Below are 6905 nucleotides of genomic sequence, written 5' to 3'. Positions count from 1 at the left end.
GTATAGAGTAGCCCTTGTTGACTTTATTAATCATATCTGAATTTGGGAATTTTGGTGGAAAGTTGTTCGATGTAGTTAGTGAGTTCAAAGATGCGATTCTAATTCATGGTATCGGAGACTAGAAGTATTAAGTGGTGAGATGAGGGAGTAAACAAGCCATGGTACTTGAGGATGACATAGCAAGTGAAGTTCGATGACGAGAATTGTGAAGGAGATACCTTGGGACTTGGATGGTAACAAATGAATTTGTGTGGTGAATTGATTTTGGCTCTTGGAACCAATTGAGTTGAGGAATACCTACCCTCGTGGAGTCCTTGTTAGTCCTATGATTTGGTGGACTTTTGAGGTTTTGTTGAGCACCTTAGTGAGGTAACCTTACCATATTGATCATAAGCTTTGATGAGTGTTTGGTAAGCAAACCCTTTCATTATCTTTTCTCTCTCCTTTCCTTCTCTTTAACGATCTTCGAACCCTGTTTTTATGCCAAAGTTTACGTATCTTCTTCTTGTCCGAGATATCTTCTTAACTCGGGTACCTCTTATTTCAAACCGTTATCTTTACGGTCCGACTCCTTAGTTTCCTAACTTGTCATGCTCATGCACCCTTCGAAAATATTTTACCATTCCTCTATCCCGTTATAACTTCTTATCTACTTAGTATAGTTGGTACCTTGTTAACCATGTTTACAGAGTTAGTGGGATGTGATTTGAGGATTTTTGTATTTTGATTTTTGTCGGGAATTAGTGTAGGAGTTTGTGTCTGTATTTGACCATACGATATGAGAGCTAGATTTTTGATGGAATTCTTATGATGGCAATGTTGTAGTCTCCTTGCGAGTTAAGGTTCGCGTGTTTTGGTGGTATAAGACTCACTTGGTTTCGATTTGATGATGAGACTAATGGGATTAGTTTACCTTGGTGGAGTATTTCTATGGTTATTTTGGATTTGTTTTGGGCATTGTTCGTTCGGGGATTGTTCGTTTGTCATTTGATCCTTACTTTACGGTATTGGGGATTGATAGCTAAGTCTGTGGAATGTTATTGTAAATTTGGACCTTATATTTAATCCTTTGAGAAATCTTTCTATTGGAATTGGAATATTGTTGGGAAGTAGGATAGTGAATCTTGAGTAAACCGATCAGATGATTTGTGTGATGAACCCATTTATCTTATAGTTAGTGCTAATTATGGATTGGTTAGTGCAACTTGTTGCTTGTGGGTTGGATTCAAACATGAATGCGTTTTGGGTATATTGAATCTTGATAAGAGTATAATATTGTTACTAGTTTCGACTTTGGATTTTGATTTTGTTCGGTGGAGGATATTGGTGGAAACATTTTGATTGGGAAATGGTTAAGTTAATTATAGAGGATAGGATTGTATCAAGGATTAGCTTATGCGTAGACTTGTCGATGAGTGGTTCAGATGGCTCTTTGAATTAGTGTGGCCTCTGGTTGTTGCCCTGTTGATGTTCGGAGGACCTAGTAGGATGACTCTGTGGTTGGGAAATTGAGTGAACCTTTCTCGATGTACCGATCTTCCTAATTCCGATCTCCGACAATTGTCATTCTTGCTATTCTGGCTTGTTCCGTTGTGCTCGCCTTTATGGAACTCATTTGACCTCTTGAGTAAAGCGTCTTGTTTGTTGACATCTTTATTGACTTCATCCAAAAATTCCACCTGTAAAAGTTCAATTCCTTCTTGTCTGTTGGGTGTGAGTTCCCTATCGCGACTTGCACTTCTCATTCCCGAGTTTTTTTCCATCTTGCATAGATTCTATATAGTTTGAGTAAACTTTTGGTTCATTTACTTGGAGTTAATTTACAAATTGACCTTTTTCTATAACATTTGAACATGATTTCTCACTCTCTTTCAACCCTAGTGTTCGATTGGATATCTAAGTTATTTCTCGTTTTGGTGTAATGATTCCTTTTCTTACTCTTTTCCCGAGTTACTAAGCCTTATTTAATCATAATTAGTAAAGATATTGTTCTTATTATAGAGTTTTAAACTAAAAGTTTGAAAATGCTTTTATGATTTTCAATGGTTTTAACATTAGTGAATGTTAAATCTCGTTGTTGGAGACGTCCCAATAATGGGTTTTCTCATTTATTGGTGTAGAAATATTTTTATATCTTGATATGAATATGGATGTTCTTGTCTGATCAACAAGAGTATCACCGTTTCATTGAAAAGATAACTATAATTTCTCCTTCTAAGTTTCGAGGGCGAAACTTTTTAAAAGGATGGGTGATTGTAACGCCCCGTAATTTCGGACCGTTAATATATTTCGAAAATAATTAATTAATCAAGTTAAATTTAATATTAATGTATTTAAAGTAAAAATAATTCAAAGAAATATAATTTTATTATATTTTAAGGTAAAGTATTTGTTTTGATAGTTTCGAGATGTTTAAAAATAGTCTAAACCGTGTAAAATCTTTTAGTTAGAAATAAGGGCGTATCGGGGGGGAAAATGACAATTCTTTTGAACATTGGGTAAACGAATTTGAAAATGGGTCGTATGAGTATTCAATTTTCTTGTAATCTCGTGTTTAAGAACTTTGGTCTTGTCGGAATTTGCATTTGACCTACGGTTTTAATTTTTATCGAAACGAGTCAAAACCGACTCGAAAAATCCCGACTCAAACCCGCTCTTTCCTTTCTTTCTCTCCTTTCCCGCGGACCACACCCCCTTCCCCTTCATTTTTTCTGATTTTTCTTTCCATAATCATCTCCATCGTCATTCTATCATAATCATCAACCAAAACACCATTTTCATCATAATTTCTTCGTTACTAGTCCGTTTTTCGCAAAATTTATATTTCCGGAATCCTCTCGTCGAGATCTACAACCTAGTATGTTTTAATTTCAGTTTTCTTGAAGTTGTTTTAAGATGAATTTTCGGTAATTTCGGTTTTATGTATTCATTATTGTGTTTTAATTGTTTGTTTAGGTGAAGAATTGGAGGACGAGTTCGGGGACTCGTATATTGTAGATGATAGCGGCTAGTTGTTGTTAGGGTTTGGGTTTTGAGGTGCTAATTGCTCTTTTTCTAGCTTAAGGTAACATATTTCGAGTTACTCGACGAAAGATCGTCACATGCTGTGTTGTTTTTGTATGTTTTGTGATTTTTGTTTGTGTAGTAATTTTCACATGTTTAAAATGGTTGCATGCATGTCAATTGTTAGAATAAATTATCATAATAGTATGGAAATGATATGGGAACGATTAGATAATGCTTAAAACGAGTTAAAATGAAGAAAAACGGAAAAAAAAAAAAAAAAAAAAAAAAAAAAAAAAAAAGGAGTAAGGGTGGCGGCGAGCGGCGAGCCACTACCTGGCCCGGTCGGTCCGTCCGTTGCTTGTTTCGCGGTTTTCCATGCAAAATTTGTCATTTCAGGTTTATTAATGACATAGTTAGTATGAGTACACTTTAGGAATTGAGTCATATTAGTAATAAAAATTATGTTAATGGTAAAACTATGCTTATATTAATAGTTATCACATGTTAGGATAGTTTACAAAATGAAATTGTAAATAATAGGCTCAGAATGAATTGTATAGGGATAATTGTAACGTTTTGTTGATTGTGCCGAAAACTGAGCCTTAGTCCCTTTGACTGATGCGATGTCAGTTAATTGAGTGATTGGTCAGCCGCAATTTAACCCGTACCTGTCGCAGGGCTGGGGTTGCGGGTAAAAATTCGGTTGAATGAATTAGATAATCGGCCTTTTTCTTGCTTTAGGCCATTTATTATATCTTTATTCCACATGTGTAGTTAGTTGAATTTAAGTAGCTTCTTATATTGTAGAAACGGCCCTAGATTCCCTGAAGCCTTTAATTTGGTTAATATTGTTAGAATGGGAAATTTGTATTGAGGATTCTGTTGGTTTATCTGTTGAATAGACATTTATATAGCCTTTCACATGATAGAATGTTAGAATTTATGTTGGTAAGTAGGACTTTTTGCCCTCTTATGGTTAAGTGGGTGTCTTACTTGACTTGTGTGGTGAGTCTTGTGTGGTGTGGGCTAAAGTATTCAAGCTGGGACTAGCTGGGACTAGGTCCTAGGTGAGTATTTCGGCCTTCATCATAGATAGGTCTTTATAGTCTTTGACGAGTATATGTTCACTGCTTGATAGCCTTTGTGTTCCTGACTAGTGGATTTATATCCAAGTTGGGGCATGACCTCAGTTACTTATTTTGATAGTAAGTGGTCAGCTTAAGTACTAGCCAACCCTTTGGTGGACTCCTTAGGGTACTAACTTTGTTTTAGAAAAATTGTGGGTCTTGGGTGCGGTGGTGTGTATCCGCATGTCTAGGTCTGCGCAGATTTTAGGCTAGGGTTGTGTTGTCTCTTGGCCATGTTTTATTAATATTAACCGCTGAGCCAAGATACCGGTTCGATTACCTTCCCTACCTCGTGGTATAGACTCGAGTTACAAAGTGACTATTGACCGTACTAAGAACTTATGCCTGTCTTTGATATATTGCCCTTTCTTGTATGGTGATTCTATGAATCATAGAAGGTGAGATGCAAGCCGGCTATGGTTGATAGAGTTTGGATTCCTGGATGTTATGTGATTCACATGATAGTGTAGTATGAGTCGGTCTAGTATTCACATGCTAGGACTATGTGTTGTTATATTGTTGTTCACATGATAAGCACGATTGTCTAGCATCTATATGCTAAGGCTATGTGTTATTCATATTCATATTCTTATGTTTACATGTTACATTAAATATGACGATTCGTAGCTGGGAGGACTCGAAGTTACTCCCCACTGAATTGTGGCTTTCGTGTTTGTATAAAATGCGATTGACAGGTTGTTGATGCTTTGTTGGGGTCACAGACGAGCTAGTGAGCAAGGAACCTTGGACCTAGTTTTGGCTATTCTATTAGTAAACCTTTTAACTTTTGGTCTTGTATATAATTTGAAGGGACATATGTCTCCCTTTTCTATTTTTGGTTTGTATCATTCTTTTTCTTATCATTAGCTATGTATGTAAAGTAGTTCATTAGCATTGCAGGTTTTGGCACCCGCTTCTGGGAATGTTGGAAATGTTGTGATTGGTTTAGTAAAATTTTTAAATTACAGGTTTTTGGCTAGTTGAACCAATTACAAACATATCCTACCAGTTTTTCTGTAGAATTTACGTAATTATTTAAGGCTAGATTTAAGGGTGTCACAAACTGGGCGGGACCATTCTTGGTCAAGTCAATACTTCCGAGGAGTGCAGTTAGGATCACAAACCTAGATGGGAACGAATGTGCCAACCCCACTAACCTCGACCAACTGAAACGATATTATGCCTAGAATAGGAACAAAAACGCGCCTCGCGTGACACTACGTGTCGCTCATGCGGCACGAAATAAAAAACAAAAACGGCCCCTGGCCCGCTGAAATAAAACCTATGTCACTTTGCTCTTGCATTCTGAAAATTCGTCATCCTCATATCATCAAATAAATTGAATTGTGCTTTAGGAGTAAGTAAAGCTCATGCTCATTTTCTAGTTCATTACAAGCTCTTGCTTAGAACAATTATTCTTTTACATTTACTCGAACTACGCGTAAGGGTTTGATTTCATTTTTAAAATGAATACGTAGGCAATCCTTCACAGGATACAACCCATTATTTTAAATGTAAATAAAAGGACATTTGCATATGCATTTGGAATTCGACAAGAATAATAAAAGAAAATCACAATGGTTTCATAACTAATTAATCTTTTATTCATTTCCTTCCATAAATAATAATAGTACACCACATAATAAAAAATAAATAGGCTAGGTTTCTAAAAACCCCACCATGCATTACAAATAATAATAATAATAATAATAATAATAATAATAATAATAATAATAATAATAATAATAATAATAATAATAATAATAATAATAATAATAATAATAATAATAATAATAATAATAATAATAATAATAATAATAATAATAATAATAATAATAATAATAATAATAATAATAATAATAATAATAATAATAATAATAATAATAATAATAATAATAATAATAATAATAATAATAATAATAATAATAATAATAATAATAATAATAATAATAATAATAATAATAATAATAATAATAATAATAATAATAATAATAATAATAATAATAATAATAATAATAATAATAATAATAATAATAATAATAATAATAATAATAATAATAATAATAATAATAATAATAATAATAATAATAATAATAATAATAATAATAATAATAATAATAATAATAATAATAATAATAATAATAATAATAATAATAATAATAATAATAATAATAATAATAATAATAATAATAATAATAATAATAATAATAATAATAATAATAATAATAATAATAATAATAATAATAATAATAATAATAATAATAATAATAATAATAATAATAATAATAATAATAATAATAATAATAATAATAATAATAATAATAATAATAATAATAATAATAATAATAATAATAATAATAATAATAATAATAATAATAATAATAATAATAATAATAATAATAATAATAATAATAATAATAATAATAATAATAATAATAATAATAATAATAATAATAATAATAATAATAATAATAATAATAATAATAATAATAATAATAATAATAATAATAATAATAATAATAATAATAATAATAATAATAATAATAATAATAATAATAATAATAATAATAATAATAATAATAATAATAATAATAATAATAATACGACTTAGGCTATTCTTCCATCTTCCCCTTGCCTTTGTCATTTTTGTTATACTTCTTATCTCGACCACGAGTCGGGCGCTCCTGTGTTATCTCCGACCTAATCACCAACGGTCTCTCTCGCGGTCTAGCCTTACCATTTCGGTCAACCACCATTTCGACTGCAGGAGAA

General features: G+C 31.7%; 1 long non-coding RNA gene across 1 annotated transcript; it reads left to right on the top strand.

Annotated features, from left to right (window-relative positions):
- The first annotated feature begins 2735 nt into the window (after positions 1 to 2735).
- Positions 2736 to 5069, top strand: LOC141646013 (uncharacterized). Its single transcript, XR_012545279.1, has 3 exons — positions 2736 to 2857; positions 2956 to 3064; positions 4829 to 5069. It is a non-coding gene; the product is annotated as an uncharacterized LOC141646013 (long non-coding RNA).
- The last annotated feature ends 1836 nt before the right edge of the window (positions 5070 to 6905 follow it).

This window comes from Silene latifolia, chromosome 3 (genome assembly GCF_048544455.1).
Source record: "Silene latifolia isolate original U9 population chromosome 3, ASM4854445v1, whole genome shotgun sequence".
Classification (NCBI taxonomy): domain Eukaryota; kingdom Viridiplantae; phylum Streptophyta; class Magnoliopsida; order Caryophyllales; family Caryophyllaceae; genus Silene; species Silene latifolia.
This window is presented reverse-complemented; position numbering and strand designations above follow the sequence as displayed.